Source organism: Pleurodeles waltl, chromosome 9, assembly GCF_031143425.1.
Source record: "Pleurodeles waltl isolate 20211129_DDA chromosome 9, aPleWal1.hap1.20221129, whole genome shotgun sequence".
Taxonomy (NCBI): domain Eukaryota; kingdom Metazoa; phylum Chordata; class Amphibia; order Caudata; family Salamandridae; genus Pleurodeles; species Pleurodeles waltl.
The window spans coordinates 987,518,291-987,536,400 of NC_090448.1; the positions used below are offsets into that span (position 1 = coordinate 987,518,291).

At 43.9% G+C, this 18,110-nt stretch overlaps 1 protein-coding gene across 3 annotated transcripts in view; it reads left to right on the top strand.

Moving 5' to 3' along the window:
- The window catches only part of AREL1 (apoptosis resistant E3 ubiquitin protein ligase 1), a 708,282-nt gene that overhangs the window by 444,822 nt on the left and 245,350 nt on the right, over positions 1–18,110 (top strand). The gene's annotated exons all lie outside the window — the stretch shown is intronic.

An 18,110-nucleotide genomic window follows, 5' to 3' on the forward strand; every position in this document is an offset into this window, starting at 1 on the left:
TGAAGATGCAAACATGACAAACAGTAAACGAAAAGCATAAGGCGGTATGTTTGTATATAATATTTCTATAGTTTGAACCTAGCCAAAAGGCAGCAGAGCACAGTACATAATCAAAGAGAAGCTTAAAGTAAACGAGTAATACGAGAGGAAGCTAGCTGGTGGACAGGTAATGCATTGTGATGTACTGTTCAAAGAGATAAGTCTTAAACTCATTCCTAAAATTGGAGTAGTGTTGAGGCAGCCCTGATGGATATGAGGATGTTGTTCCAGACCCGGGTGCATAGCTAGAAAAGGCTTGTCGTCTTGTTGTCTTGTTTTTTTTCTTTTTTACACTTCTTAGTCTGCAGTCTGATGATGTCCTGACTGCAGTTTTGCAGAGACCCACAAGAGATGGTGATCTTGGTTGCAAGATAAGAGTACTAGTTCTAATGGCCTTGTCAATGATGAAACTGCATTAAAAGATGGTGGGAGCCAGCAAAGGAAGCCAGTGAAGTTCCATCAGATGGTTGTCATGAGAATTTCTCTGTTTTTTAAATTCTTTTTCCTAACAATAACGTATCTGTAACCTTTGTTTTTATTTCAGTGGATTTCTATGTTTTTTTTTTTTTTTTTAATGAAAGTAATTTTCATTACTACACGTTAATCCAACCGCTGCCATGCCTATAAGCACCCAACCTTGCGCCGTGCATGTCCTTTGTCAAGGCACAGTGGGGTTGGTTGAAGGGCCTTCAAGCCCCTTAACCATCCAACCCTGAGAGAGAGAGAGTGAGTAATTCAGAGATTTAAAGAGAGACAGCAATGTAGGCTTTGATAAAAGATGTACATAGAATGGGATATTTTAGGACAAATTCAAAAGAAAAGTGTATTTGTCACTTAAAACGGTGAGATCACCTCTCAGTATGAACCTTTAACTTTTGACAATTAAATTAAAGAATGGAAAAGACCACAGACACACCTGGAGTAAAACCCTCAGCTTTCAGTGTGAGGGTCTCTAAACGTAACCCTTACACCACAGGTGACTCTTTACCCTGTTGTTTCCAGACATATCTATGACATGCAACCCAGGCATGTGATATGAAAGAAACATGAATGTTCCATCACTAGGAAGGTGTAACAGTCAAACCAGTAGCCAATATACAAACACACTGCCAAGTAATGCTAGGATTTGAACCTTCAGCCTACTGAGTGACAGCACAAGATCTTGACCATTAGGCCAGACGTGACTCTGTTCCCCTCTGCTTCCAAACATAAGTATAACTTTTCGTACCAAACATCTTGCTAGTCTTACTTTTTGAAGTCATTGCATGGATAGACCATAGCAATGACAATCTCTCTCTCAATATGGGATGGAAGAGAGAGAGGGTGAAAGGACCGCAGGGGAGTCTCAAGGCCCCTGCGGTCCTAGCCGGCTCCCCATGTCCTGCGGAGCCGGTATTGCTTGCACAAGCAAGGAGCTGCTTTAAAAAGCAGATCCCTGCTTGTGGGAGCAATGCTTTAAACTGTTTACCTCCAAGCATATTTGTATGCAGAGAAATGGATGAAAACTCCGCTTTCTGACAGCGGGGGTTGTTTGACAGCTCTCGCTGTCAGAAACCAGACTTTGCTAGCTTTTGCTTGGTAGGAGATGTCTGGTCCCACTAAGCAGAAGCAATCAGCTATGTCCCGGGAGTAAGCACCCCAGGACATAGTAGGAGCTGGCCCTGGGTGATGGCTGTTCCCAGGGCCATCATTGGCTCCTTGAGAGGGGGAGGGGGTCACGCATCCTCCCTCCTACAAGCATTGCCCCTGGGAGGTGGTGGTCCCCAGGGCTTGGGGTTCTGCAGTGGACCTAATTCACTTTTGCTATTGTAGCCCCGGGTAGGTGTGGTCTCCAGAGCTGCGGGGGGGGGGGCCTGCATACTATTTGCAAAAGTGCAGCACTGATGTGGCGGTCCCGGGGGAGCGCGCAGTGCCCCGCATGTTACATGAACAAAGCCCCATGGAGGTAGCGGTCCCCGGGGCTGTAGGGTGCCTGCACGGTCCGCATGATTTTATTGTGTAGCCCTGGGGTGGTGGCAGTCCCCGGGGCAGATATAAGCCCTGAATTGGGGCCCCCTTCCACCCCCACCTTATATATTCAATGCCCCCGGAACCTTGCCCACCCGGGGGCCAATGAAAAAACAAGCGCCGGAGATCTTGCCTGTTTTTTTTAAATGTTTTACTGTGATTTTGCGACAACGTCACAAATTTGCGGTAATAAAAAAAAAAAAAAAAAGAATTCAGTGTTTTTTTTGCTTGTTTTTTTATTGCCACTTGGCTGGAGCCGAATCCCAAGATGGCTACCAACACTTTCTGGTTGAAGTGTTGCCAGCAAATCAAAGCTCTGCATTTCCCTGCACAAGCTCGTCGTTATTCAGGAAGACACCACAATGGATCCGCAGCCCTAGATATGCACATTTATTTTCACTTTAATTTCTCAATTCCTAGTAAATGAATTTACACCAAATAAGCGAAAATACGATCTGCGTACCAAAAGCTAGCTTTCTGCCAAATTAGGTGTAATTCCGTCCAGTGGTTCAGACTGTTTTGTTTTATACACATAAGCTTTATTCGGCCAACAGACCATTAAAGCAATACAATACAATATAATAAACATCATAATATCATAACAAAATTTAAAAGGGAATAAAATTCATGTTTGCCCGACTTATAACAATTTCAGATCATTGTAAATAAAAGACGTGTATGCGCCATGCCGTTACTAAAAACTTGCTTACTGCATAAATTATCACATTTGAATTATGGCTTTTTTAAATCCTCAAAGCTAAAACATATTTCCTTAACTTCAATTCCCGACAGATTTTGCGAATCCATTTAAACCTAGGGGTTGAGTAAGCGGGACAAAAAAACATAAAATGTTCTACTGTTTCGGAGGAAGTGCTGCATGCAGGGCAAATATCAGCGCTTAGCTTAGGTCCACATCTGCTCGTCAAGGCCTTCAAAGGTAATGTTCCGAATCGAAATCTGGCATACAAACTTTTGCTTAGTAAATCAGGTATTATATCTAGATATAGTTCGAACTCTGGGTACCATTTGAAATCAATAAACAAATTAGTTAAATGACCATTCGATTTTTGGGAAATGTAATTATTACGTATGTGGGACCAGTAAGCTCCCTTCAGTGCTTTTACATGGGACTTCACAAGTTGCTGGGGATTCTCCCAAAAGTTCCTCAATCCCAGCGTACAAAACCAACTGGATACGTGTTTGATCCATGGGATGGACATAGAGTTAGGGCTTTTTAACAATTCTAATAAAGAAGACTTATATACGGCCAGTTCGGGGACTATCCATAGCCTCACCCAAATAATAGAGGCCGTAAGATAATTAGGTCAGCCATTCGTTTAAACCCTAGGTCTAGAAATAGGGGAGTTAATGGGGTGCTAGTAGGGCAAGCACATAAAGCCCGTGCAAAGCTATTCTCAATTTTGGTTATCCTGCTGCTATCTGACATGCCCCAAATCTCTGCGCCGTAAACAGCAGCACCCTGTGCCTTAGCCACGTAAATCTTTACTGCTGGAGACACAACTTTAGCAATCGTATTCCTATAAAGGCGCAATATGGATGCTGCCCGATGTTGCAAAAGCCCAGCACTCTTTCCAACTTGTTCCTCCCAAAGGAGTGAATCTTTAAGTCTCACACCCAAGTAGTCAATGGAGCTAACCTGGTCCAAAATAGCTCCATCTAACCTAATAGTAAATTTCTTACGAGGGCCAGAGCGAAGCACCATCAATTTCATTTTCTTCGAGTTCAGCTCTAGACCAAAATTCCAGCAGAATGATTTAAATCTGTCCACGAGAATTTGCAAACCCATAGGGGTTTTTGAAATCAATAGAGAGTCATCCGCAAAAAGGAGAATAGGGATTTTCTGATTGACTAGGGTGGGAGCATCATTCTGGCATGTCATTAGTTCTTGGACCACCTCGTTGATGAATAGAGAAAACAGAAGTGGTGCAAGCACACATCCCTGACGGACACCTCTATTAATGGGGAATTTGTTAGTCAATTCACCTTGATTGCCCCATCCTACTTGTGCGTATGTGCCTTCATGCATGCCTATCAATAGATGGATAATATCGGGTGGTGTCCCTATTTTGTATAACACTCCCCAAAGCTTATCTCTTGGGACCAAATCAAAAGCAGAGCGCAGATCAACAAAAGCGACATATAAAGTTTGCTTTGCCAAGACTACGTATTTCCAGTGTAGCACGGTCAACCTAAAGGCCTGGTCAACCGTACTAACTCTAGAGCGGAACCGTGCCTGAAGCGGTGAAAGGATCTGCTGCTCCGTCACCCAGCTCGATAATCTAACTAGCAGCTGTTTGGCAAAGATTTTTTTGTAAGTTGTCGATTAAACTGACCGGTCTGTAATTGATTGGAAGATTTACATTACCCTTTTTATAGATTGGGATAATTTCTGCAGCCTTCCACGTCTCAGGGATCTGTCCTCCTTTTGTGATTTTATTTGACAGTAGGTTAATATACCAGGTCCATATAGATAACTCTGATTTATAAAGGTCACCTGGAATTTCATTGGGACCTGGAGCTTTACTAGACTTCAAAGATTTAATAGCATCTGCAGTTTCTTCTAACCCCGCGTTGCCGGCTTACCATGGCTGCCTTTTTATAAAAAACACTTTGAAATTTGACCATCATATCTTCGTGAATATCAAGAAGTGGGATGGCTTCAGGCTCAAGGTCTTCGTAAGCTGACAAATTATATAAAAACACTTGGTAAATCTCACGTAGCAAATAGGGGTTTGACATAACTTTGGGCCACCTCACCTTTGTATAAGCATTGTTTAAAATAGGGGGAGGGACCATTGATGGTTGCGTATTCGAGGTTCTACCAAAAATGTTCCCAGAAAGGGTAAGCAGCAGTGGGAAGTGATCACTCTCGCACCTTGAATCTACCCTCATGTCTAGCAGCAACGGCCAAAGACGCACATCCACCATCAATTACACTGGCCACAGAACCTCGTAGGAATGTCGGTGCAAGGTTTAAATCAGAAGGAGTTCGACCATTGCAAGCCGTTAGGCCAAACTTTAAGCATAATGTAGCAAGCTGTGCTGCAACACGAGAGCGTGGACGATGACTATCACCATCCAATTGTGCAATCCCCCATAATTCGTCCTCTTCCACAGTTAAATCACTAAGAAACACAGAGGGTTCGAAAGTGCAATTTACATCCCCGGCAATAATTAAATAGGAATTAGTTTGTATGGTGTCTAAAAAGTCAGAAAGTAGAGTTAAAATATGTGATTATGAACCACATGCAACAGAACGGGCATAAACATTGATAAGAGTTATGTTAAAATTTTGTTGAAAAGAAATTTGTAAGCCCATCAAGTCGGGACAATCAAATTCTAGAACCTTATAATCACATTGGAGCTTTAAATTTAAAAAAAATTAAAAGTCCCCCTTTTGCACGACCGGTTGCTTTCTCTGATGGCTGTGCAGGGATATTAAAAGAGAGAAACCCATCCATATTGGATTGGCCCTCAACCCAGGTTTCTTGGAAAAGACACACATCTTGAGACTTTATGTAGGCAACCCAGTCCACATCATCCAGTTTCCTAGCAAGGCCAGCAAGATTCCAAGTCATAATGGATAACCCATTAGTTCCCGTTGCAGTCCCATGGTTTGAGGGTAGAGCATCCTTATAATTCGGCTCATTGACAAAGGTCTTATCTGATTTATCTATTGTAGATACCACTAAATTATCCTGATTGACGGCTTTCTGGGCGGAAGACAGTCATACAGGACCATGATGCAAAAATACGCCTTCCTCCCTAGAGCCTCTCTCATTAACATGGGCAATGGAACCAGACTGTAGTCGTGTTCAAAAGTCTTATAGGAGCTAACATGGGAAACACAATTTTTTTTTTTACCTCACCCAGGCATACCTAACAAGCTTTACTAAATGAAGCCACAAACAAATATTACCTAAAATTGCAGTTTAGCAAAAAAAATTTCTTCTAGTTGCTATTTTCATGTACATTTTGTTTTGAAAGTAAAACAACCCCACCAATGTTGTTTTCAAGCTTTAGCAAGTATTTGCATCTGATCTGAGAGCATTCTGGTAGTTCTATAAATAGACTCATAATGTTATACTCTGCCAATGCATATACTGATTTTTATACTGGCGCCACTTTCAGAAGCGCAAGCTGAGCTCACAGCATTTCCCTAGAGTGCTCACCCTAATAATAAAAACTTTGCATTAATGAACAATAAATAGAGGTTTGAACAGCATGAACATATGGATTCACCTCTTACCTAAACTGCAGGCAAGGCTCTTTCACAGATCCATAATGTGGTGCTGTGAGCTGACATCCATTAGTTTTTTTGCTGCAGGGGGTTGACCTAATTGTCAAAAGGCCACAATAAACATTGAAACTTGTTGTACTTGACCCTAAACAATGTGTCTTGGGCCTCAGACGATAGGAGTTCCACATCTGTGAATATCAGGAGACAGGGGTCATCTTCATCTATGATTCAGAGGGCATTGTTTAAGGAAGCTGTCTCCATGCTGCAGCATGATCTGAAGCCAGGCTGGCAGTCATGCAGGAGATGGTTAGCATTAATTTGATCTTGGAGGTGAACATGGGTTGCTTTTTCAATTATTTTGTAAATGAATAGTAAGTCAGCGATGGGCTGGTAGTTGGCAAGGTCATCAGGGTCTAGGTTAGGTTTCTTTAAGAGTGAGAGAATCTAGCATGTCTTGAGAGCTTCTGCAATGAGGGAGGCATCGACAATGATAAGTAGGGCTGTGAGAGAGTCCCAAGAGACAGCGTTGATGAAGGACACAGGTAAGACATCACCTCCATGAGAAGTGACTTTAAAGAACTTAGTATGTCAGTGAGATCTCAGAAAGCTAGGGCTTGAAGGCTGACCATTTCAGGATTCTGCAGGAAGGGGTGGAGTAACAGATGAAGCAACCCTGGTGCTGTTGATATGCCGTCAATCTTATGTATGTTTTTACTGAAGAAGAGGTTTATTGCATTTCACTTTTCTATATCCCGAGGGATAGGTGGGTCAAGCAGGGGATTGATGCAGTGCTAGGTTGTTTTGAACACACTCTGCTTCTGTTGGTGGCTTTATTGATATTGTTGGTACAGTACTTTGCTTTGGCTGATGTGGTGAGCTACCTGCATGTTGCACATAGGTGCTTCAGTATCAAGAGCTCATCTGGAGATTTGTTTTTCTTCTATTTTCTTTCATAATTGCAGATGGATTGTTTATTGTTTGCTAGTTCTTATGAGTACCATAGTGAAGAATGCTTGCACTTGTGCGTTGTAACTGGGGCATGGATGTTCACATAGTTTTCCCAAAAATTTATGAAGTTCCTGTAGAAGCATGCTGGTGTCACATTTGGAGTTGATAGGGTGAGAAATAAGTTTAAGCATTAAGTTGTCTATAGAGAAGTCTTTGAAGGATCGGAAGGTTTGATCTTTTTGTGTTGACCTTGGTTTGGTGGTAGGATGCTGAGCAGAGAGGTAGGCATGGCAAAGTAGTCATTCCATTCCAGGAATATGGGTGGTTTGTAATGGATTGATGGTTATACTGAGAAGACGAGGTTGGTAATGTGGCCTTTGGAGTGTGTTGATTGTGTGACATGCATTACCAGGTTGAGCATATCAATGAGGTTGAAGAGGGTGTTTCTTGCCTTTTCGAGCTTGTGTTGTCTGGGAGAGTCAAATTACCCAAAAAAGGTATGTAGGCATGTTGGAGGGACAGGATAGTGGGGAGATTTGAGCTTTATCAGGGACCTGTGTGTCTGGGAGGTCAGTAGATGAGATAGAAGGTTGCAGTTTGAGTTCCAGAGAGTGGGAAATTACAGATCAGCAGCTCCATGGAGTTGAGTTTTACTTGCTTTCCTAGGGTGCAGGACCAGGAGAGCTTATAGATGACAGTGAGGCTTCCTCCCTTCTAATATGCATGGTCCTCACGATGGGTGCTGCTTTTGTAGTTCAAAATGTAGCTTATTAACTCTGACTTTGTGCACTTTCAAAAATGCCTTTTCCCCTGGGGAGTCCTCTCTGTACCCTACACAACTATGTGTCTGATTCATATTCCAGTGCAGCTGGTTTAGCAGCACTCAAGACAAAGCTTGGTCTCTGTTCTGCTGAAGATTTGCTATTTTTGGGGACCAGCGCGTATTTATTGCTTCATTATCAATTAAAAATATAATTTTTAAGCTGTTTATTTGGGTTTTATATTGCAGTATACCAAAACAATGACGTTTCAAGATCCATAAACATGTAGAACAATCTTATGTGCATTGATTAAGTCTAAAAAATCAAATTTATGGAGCTGAGTTTGCAACGTATGTCACACAGACTGACTATCTGAGTCATTACCCACTAAAGAAGGGAAAAAGGTGCCCTCAAAAATATCACATAATCCAAAAGTACACCTACCAAAGATTTTCTTTTAGGTGCAGGGCCTTTGGATCATGCCATCGTTTCTCTAGGTTGAATGAATTACTTTACATACATACATATATAAATTTCTATGTATATAAATACTTAAAAATATATATTACATATATATTTATTTATATTTTTTTATTCACTAATGGCACAGAGTTCTGTCCCTAGTCAGATGGGGATTATCCTACCTAGAGATGTGGAAGTTATCATATGTCACAACTACAGACCGGATGTCGACCAGTTACAGAGGCAAATAGATACTTCGGTTAAACTTTACTTATCCTTGTCAAGCCGAATGGCACTGCTCAAATTTGTTGTCTTACCAAAATGTATTTGTTCTTAAATATTCCTATCCTGCACAACAGGTGAGTTTTTTTCTCACTCTCAAATCGTTATTGAACCAGTGGGACTGCCTGGATAAGTCGGGATATGATGACCCTTCCCTATGAACACAGTTGCTTAGAAGTTCCTCATTTTGAATTTTTTTATTATGTGGCACATTGCCACTTCACTGGCCATGGTTGTGCCCAGGCTCACCTCGCCCTTACCTAATACCAGAACTATACCAGGTAGATGACTATCCTGCTGTCGTAGATACTTCCCCAGGGATTGCCTAGGCCACAGAGAGGGGTGAAAGCAGTAGCTACAACGTGCTGGGCATGGCGTACGCTGTGTCGCAGAACGGGGTGGCTCCTTCCTATATTCCCCTGCATTTCATCTTTATAGTAGCCCCTTTTTGCCCCTCACCTTGATACTGGTGGTACTGTGAACATTGACTAAAATGGCCATGTCTCACTTCGGTCACCTGTATACAGATAGCCTTTCCCTTACATTTAAACAGTTCCAAGCTTGTGGGAATCCCACAACTTTAGTCACTTTAATGTATGCCAAGCTTGGTATTACTGTACAGGATTAATTTTCCAGGCCCCCTGCTGTACTGGCTGATTTACCACCACTAACCCAGATGCTTACCTCTGTTGATACCACACGATGGATGTCTTGGTGTCACACAACCAAGTTAGTAGATCTGAACGGAGCTTGTGGACATGGGATGCATACCTTAACACACCCCCATCAGACACACAAGGGAGGTACTTTTGAACACAAAAGGACGCATATCCCTGAACTATCAGCACAAACTCCTGAATTTTTTTATATCTACACCTGGTATACAACACACAGGGCTGCCAACACTGTATTTACACTACACTTTCCCATAGATGCATGCATTGAGTGGCTGAACATGCAGGCTTTTTACATCTAGCCTGGGAGTACCCCTCTATTCTTGCCTATTGGTGTTCGGTTCAGAACATATTAGAGGAGATGATAGATGATAGATCAGCATATACTAGCCGATACACCCATAACACTCCTTGGCTATGTACACACCACACTCAAGGGCACTAGGCGCTTCACTGCCCTGGCATTACTTTTGGCCAAAGGTAAAGTGCCCTTGGGGAAGCTGCAGCACACCCAAAGTCACCAACTTGCTCCAAGACCTCACAGTTTGCAATTGCCCTACTGACCAGTAGTCTTATGGCCAACAGTCATGGGGTCCCATCAGGCCTTACATGGCCAGGCAAGTTATGGAGACTCATGGGGTACATTGGGACATAGCTGACACCCCACCATCCAGCTTTATAAATGTTCCTAGCATCCATACCCTTACCCACCCTATATCCATCCTTACCCACCCATTAACCCTAAAAATACCCTTAGCACCCAATTCCCCTACTCACCCCTAGACCTTAAAAAGTCCTTACTACCCTATACCCCTACTCACCTATAAACCCTAAAATTACATATATATATATGTTCGATGGCATGCGTAGTTGCAGATACACATGCTGTGCATTATCCTGCCATCTAGTGTTGGGCTCGGAGTGTTACAAGTTGTTTTTCTTCGAAGAAGTCTTTTCGAGTCACGAGACCGAGGGACTCCTCCCTTTCGGCTCCATTGCGCATGGGCGTCGACTCCATCTTAGATTGTTTTCTTTCCGCCATCGGGTTCGGACGTGTTCCTCTACGCTCCGTGTTTCGGTTCGGAAAAGATAGTTATACATCGGAAAATTCAACGGTATTGTTTGCGCTCGTACCGGGTTAGTGCTAGCACATCAACACTGAAGAAAGAAAAGTTCCAGCAGCCCTTCGGGGTTTTCCACGCCTCGGCGGGGCCTAGTCGGCCCGACCGCCTCCATCTTCAACACTCATGGACCGGACCCCCTTCCGCTTCTGCCCCAACTGCCACACAGAGTATCCTTATACAGACCAACACTTGGTCTGTAATCTGTGTTTGTCCCCCGAACACAAAGAGGATACTTGCGAGGCCTGTCGGGCATTTCGATCCAAGAAGACACTGCGGGATCCTAGAGCTCGAAGACTCCAGATGGCGTCGACACCGGCCGGACACGACGTCGAAGAAGAGGAGACATTCTCCATTCGAGATTCGAGAGTGAGCAGCCGAAGACACAGCAAACCGTGAGTAAACCGGCAAAAACACACTCGAAGATCATGAAGGCCCAGGGGTCGCCACTGCCAACAGGCCATGGCTGTACCCGAAAACACGGTGACCAAACAACGGCACCGAAAAAGGCCTCCCAGCAGTTGAAGACATCCGACTCCGGTCGAGATACCGGCTCCGAGCAGACTCAGCACCGAGATTCTGGCTCCGAACAGACTCGGCATCGAGAGTTCGGCACACTGAAGGTCACAAAGGTTTCGTTGGAGCCGAAAAAGACTGTCAAAAAAATTTCAGTACCGAAACATTCTTCCTCAGAGCCGAAACAAAGCTCCTGTACAGAGGAACAAGGTCTTTCCACACACTTACAAGGCCACCAATTCGAACAAGAGCTGGGCATGGGAGAACCTGAACATACCCAAAGAAGGCTCCATATCCAAAAGGAGACGGGGAAATCGGAAATCTTCCTCCAATTAAAATGAAGCGGAAGCTTGCATTCCAAGAGGTGGATATGCAGCCTAAGGCAAAAGTGGCAAAAGAGAAAACTCCACCACAAGTTTCTCCACAACAATCACCAATACATTCGCCACATCTTTCCCCGGTAGCAACACCCCCAATGATGCAGTCACCAACGCACACAGGGATGAGTCAAGATGACCCGGATGCATGGTATTTGTATGATGCACCGGTCTCTGACAATAGTCCCGAATGCTACCCGGCAGGACCTTCACCAACTGAAGACAGTACTGCTTACATGCAAGTGGTTTCCAGGGCAGCTACATTTCATAATGTAGCATTGCATGCAGAGCCCATAGAAGATGACTTCTTGTTCAACACCTTGTCATCTACGCACAGCCAATGCCAAAGCTTGCCAATGCTACCAGGCATGTTAAAACAGGTGTTTCAAGACCCAGTCAAAGGCAGAGCCATCACGCCTAGGGTGGAGAACAAATATAAACCTCCCCCTACTGACCCTGTGTACATCACACAACAGTTAACTCCAGATTCAGTGGTAGTAGGAGCAGCCCGAAAAAGGGCGAACTCACAAACTTCTGGAGACGCACCACCGCCCGACAAAGAAAGTCGGAAATTCGATGCAGCAGGCAAAAGGGTGGCAGCACAGGCAGCCAATCAATGGCGAATTGCCAATTCTCAGGCTCTTCTAGCAAGATACGACAGGGCACATTGGGATGAAATGCAACATCTCATTCAACACCTTCCCAAAGAGTTCCAGAAACGTGCCCAACAGGTTGTCGAGGAGGGCCAAAGTATCTCCAACAACCAAATAAGGTCGGCCATGGACTCAGCAGACACATCGGCCAGAACAATAAACACGGCGGTAACCATTCGAAGACACGCATGGCTACGGACCTCTGGATTTAAGCCCGAAATTCAGCAAGCAGTGCTAAATATGCCATTCAATGAACAACAACTATTTGGGCCGGAGGTGGATACAGCGATAGACAAATTGAAGAAGGACACTGACAAGGCCAAAGCCATGGGCGCGCTCTACTCCCCACAGAGTAGGGGCACTTTTAGGAAGCCGCACTTTAGAGGGGGGTTTCGGGCCCAGACCACAGAGCCTTCCACCTCACAAGTCAGACCCACATATCAGGGCCAATATCAGAGAGGAGGTTTTCGAGGACAATATAGGGGTGGACAGTTCCCTAAAACAGGAGGGTAATTCCAAAGCCCAAAAACCCCACAAACTAAACAGTGACTTCAACGTCACAAACCCCCACCACACAACACCAGTGGAGGGGAGACTCACAGATTATTACCACAACTGGGAACACATAACTACGGACCCGTGGGTTTTAGCCATTATCCAACATGGTTATTGCATAGAATTCCTACATTTGCCACCAGATGTGCCTCCAAGAGCACACAACATGTCCAAACAACACTTAGATCTGTTAGAACTAGAAGTCCAAGCATTGTTACAAAAAGAAGCAATAGAACTAGTACCCAACCATCAAAAAGGAACAGGTGTTTACTCCCTGTATTTCCTAATTCCAAAAAAGGACAAAACACGGAGACCCATATTAGACCTCAGAACACTAAATCTTTACATCAAATCAGATCACTTTCACATGGCGACACTTCAAGGCGTGATTCCCTTACTCAAACTGCAGGACTACCCTTCAACATTAGATCTCAAGGATGCTTATTTCCACATACCCATACATCCTTCCAACAGGAAATACTTGAGGTTTGTAATCCAAGGCGTGCATTACCAATTCAAAGTGTTACCGTTCGGCATAACAACAGCCCCAAGAGTATTCACAAAATGACTTGCAGTAGTAGCTGCTCACATCAGGAGGCAGCACATGCACATATTCCCTTACTTAGACGATTGGTTAATAAAAACCAGCACTCAGCAACAGTGTCTTCTACACACAAAATACGTTATAGAAACCCTTCACAAACTAGGGTTCTCTATAAACTACCAAAAATCACATCTACAGCTGTGTCAAATACAACAGTACTTAGGAGCAACAATCAACACACAAAAAGGGATTGCCACTCCAAGTCCACAATGGGTACAAGCCTTCCAAAATGTAATACTAAACATGCACCCAAACCAACACTATCAAGTGAGGTTTGTGATGAAACTCCTAGTCATGATGTCTTCATGCATAGCCATTGTCCCAAACGCAAGACTACACATGCGTCCCTTACAACAATGCCTAGCAACACAACGGACACAAGCACAGGGTCAACTTCAAGATCTAGTGTTGATAGACCGCCAAACACACTCCTCGCTTCAATGGTGGAATCCTATAAATTTAAACCAAGGGCGGCCATTCCAAGACCCAGTGCCTCAATATGTGATCACAACAGATGCTTCCATGATAGGGTGGGGAGCACTCCTCAACCAGCACAGTATACAGGGACAATGGGACATTCAACAAAGGCAACTGCATATAAATCATCTAGAGCTGTTAGCAGTGTTTCTAGCATTGAAAGCATTTCAACCGCTAATAGCCCACAAACATTCTTGTCAAAACAGACAACATGACAACAATGTATTACCTAAACAAACAGGGAGGGACACACACATCACAACTGTGTCTCTTAGCACAAAAGATTTGGCATTGGGCGATTCACAATCACATTCGCCTAATAGCATAGTACATCCCAGGGATTCAAAACCAGTTAGCCGACAATCTCAGTCGAGATCACCAACACACACACAAATGGGAAATTCATCCCCAGATACTACAAACTTACTTTCTACACTGGGGAATACCAGAAATAGACCTATTCGCAACAAAAGAACGCAAAATGCCAAAACTTCTCGTCTAGGTATCCACACCCTCAGTCTAAGGGCAATGCATTATGGATGAGTTGGTCAGGGATATTTTCCTACGCTTTTCCCCCGCTCCCACTCCTTCCTTATCTTGTAAACAAATTGAGTCAAAACAGACTCAAACTAATACTGATAGCACCAACCTGGGCTCGCCAACCATGGTACACAACACTACTAGATCTGTCAGTGGTACCTCATATCAAACTACCAAACAGACCAGATCTGTTAACTCAACACAAGCAACAGATCAGACACCCGAATCCAGCATCGCTCAATCTAGCAATCTGGCTCCTGAAGTCTTGGAGTTTGGACTTTTAGACCTTACACAAGAGTGTATGGAGGTCATTAAATAAGCTAAAAAACCTACTACAAGACATTGTTACGCAAGCAAATGGAAAAGATTTGTTTATTATTGCCATCATAATCATATCCAACCACTACCCGCTTCTGCGAAAAACATCGTAAGCTATTTATTACACTTACAAAAATCAAACCTAGCTTTTTCTTCTATCAAAATACATCTCACAGCAATATCTGCCTATCTGCAGATTACACATTCAACATCACTCTTTAGAATCCCAGTCATCAAAGCATTTATGGAGGGTCTAAAAAGAATCATACCCCCAAGAACACCACCAGTTCCCTCGTGGAACCTCAATATTGTATTAACACAACTCATGGGTCTACCATTTGAACCCATGCACTCTTGTGAAATGCAATACTTAACCTGGAAAGTAGCCTTCCTAATAGCTATCACATCGCTTAGAAGGGTAAGTGAAATTCAAGCATTCACTATACAAGTTCTTACCTAAAGTTATATCACCGTTCCACCTAAACCAAACAGTGGAACTCCCAGTCTTTTTTCCACAACCAGACTCAGTAGCCAAAAGAGCCTTACATACGCTTGATAGCAAAAGAGCATTAATGTATTACATTGATAGAACTAAACAATTTCGCAAGACAAAATAAATTGTTTGTAGCCTTTCAGAAACCTTGTGCAGGAAATCCAATATCCAAACAAGGCATTGCCAGATGGATAGTGAAGTGTATTCAGACCTGCTATATTAAAGCAAAAATACATCTGCCTATTACGCCAAAGGCGCACTCCACTAGGAAGAAAGGCGCCACAATGGCCTTTTTAGGAAATATACCTATGACAGAAATCTGTAAGGCAGCCACATGGTCTACGCCTCATACATTCACAAAACATTACTGTGTAGATGTGTTAACAACACAACAAGCCACAGTAGGACAGGCTGTATTAAGAACATTATTTCAAACAACTTCAACTCCTACAGGCTAAACCACCGCTTTTGGGGAGATAACGGCTTACTAGTCTATGCACAGCATGTGTATCTGCAGCTACACATGCCATTGAACGGAAAATGTCACTTACCCAGTGTACATCTGTTCGTGGCATGAGTCGCTGCAGATTCACATGCGCCCTCCCGCCTCCCCGGGAGCCTGTAGCCGTTAGAAGTTGATGAAACTTGTACATTTATAAATTTGTAAATATATAATATTTTTTATACACATTATGTACATACAGACTCACTCCATTGCATGGGCACTTTTACTAATATACACAACTCCTACCTCACCCTCTGCGGGGAAAACAATCTGAGATGGAGTCGACGCCCATGCGCAATGGAGCCGAAAGGGAGGAGTCCCTCGGTCTTGTGACTCGAAAAGACTTCTTCGAAGAAAAACAACTTGTAACACTCCGAGCCCAACACTAGATGGCAGGATAATGCACAGCATGTGAATCTGCAGCGACTCATGCCACGAACAGATGTACACTGGGTAAGTGACATTTTCCATATATATATTGTTGGAAAATGGGTTATTGGTAAGGGCAGGTAGGTACCTACACCTAGCAACAAGCCAATAACCTCCACTTAGGTCCAGTTAGGTCTCAGTAAATTAACCCCAGCTCAACCCTTGGTAGCTTGGCAACGAGCGTCAAGGCTTAACTTAGGAGACAATGTGTAAAGCATTCAAATATCACAAAACAGTAATTAAATAAAACACAGGAAACAGTTTAAAAATCCAAAACCAATTTATAAAAATAGTTTATATTTTTATCTTTAAAATGACACAAAAACGATTAAAATCGGATAAGGGGAACCGGAGATATGAATTTTTAAAGAATTATTATTTTTCTAGCGCTTAGAAACAAAAAGCGCCAATCAGGTCATCTGGTTGCACCTCGACCGGGGCAAAGTCAAAGTTTCAGGCCGACCGCGATGGAGCCCTGCTCGGCTACAGGTCGCGGGAGGCCTCGGTTAAAAAGTTACCTTCTGACTTAGTCTTTATTTTGAAGATTTTCTTCAGCGGGACGAACCTGCCAGTCCTATCCGACCTCCTGGAGCCCTTCTCCGGATACGCGATGCTGGAATCCTCGGTGGAGATTTTTACCTTCGGACTTAGTCATTTTTTCGAGGTGAAAATCCTTCGACCGGGGTAAACCTGGATCTTGATCCGACGTCCATGGAGCCCTTCTCGGATACGATGGCTGGGAGGTCCCGGTCAACTTTTTACCTTCGGACTTAGTCTCTTTTTCGGAGATTTTGCTTTACCGGGTCGAACCACCAAGTCAGGCCGGGTCGCGGTTGAGGCAAGCCGGCTAGAATTTCCGCGGCGGGTTGGTCCCTCTATGGAGCTTTTTTACAAAAATTCTCAAATCTTCTCCAAACTTCTGGGGCTTCACCCAGATGTTCTTTTAAGGCTCTTTTGGGGTCCACAGCTCACCCCAAGGGTCCAGAAGTTCTGAGATGGTCCTTGGGGGGTGCGGACTTCAACTCCCAGAATGCACCTGGCGCAAACTCCTTTTTGGCCACTGGACAGTGGTCAGCTGGTCACTTTCTTCAGGAGTTGGTGCAGGGGACTCTGGCTAGCAATTTTTCACCTGTAGCAAACAGGGAGTCCCTCCTTGAACCAGTTGAAGCCAGGCAAAGTCCTTCTTGTGGTGAAGCCCAAGTGTGCAGCTGGTGCAGTCCTTCTGAGTGCAGGTTCCAGGTGCAGGCCAGGGGTCCAGCAGGGCAATCCTTCTTCTCCTTTAGTTCTTCCTTGTTGGAATCTGATGGGGATCTGAGGTGTGGGTGCAGGTCTGCCAGTTTTGTCCTTGCTCCTGGGTGAAAAGCAGGGGGGTCCTGGTTCTCCAATCAGGTACAGGGTCGTCCCCCTGTGATGACCACTTCCTGGGAAGTTTGGCAAAAATCCATCCCAGAAGGCAACACTCTCTAAAAATCCAACATGGCTGAATCTGATTTTTGGAGGTTACATCTGGCTGAGCCCACCCACTGGTGTGGCTAAAAATCATAAACACACCCCTCTCCTGCCCTCTCCTAATCTAATCAAGGGGGCACCTAGTTGTCTGGGGTTGCAGGATGTGGGGGTGTTGCTGGTTGCTCCAAATGTCCTTCTCTGCCTTTGAAGACCAGTTTGGCAGCCCTCCCCCTTCCTGCCTCACCATCTGTTGAGGGGAGATTCTCTCCCACAAGCACATTCCTTTGTGTGAAGCCAGGCCACTTCACACCTCATCAAGGCAGCTTGGCTAAGCTGCTGCAGGCTGGCCAATCAGAGCACAGCAGCAAAAACAATGCAGGGCTGAAATTGGCAACTTTTTCGGTAAAGTCTAAAACTTTTTACCTGAACAAGTTATATTAAATCCAACAACTGGAAGTTGTGGGATTTATTACAACAATTAATTTGATACCAAATTCTTGGTATGCAACATTTAAGGAGACTTTAAAATTTAAAATAAAGTCTCCCCATTCTAGCCTATGAAGGCCATTTACTTCAATGAGGGAAAAACGAATTTGGCTGTTTTTACCTCACCAGGGTTTATAAATCTATTTTTATAAA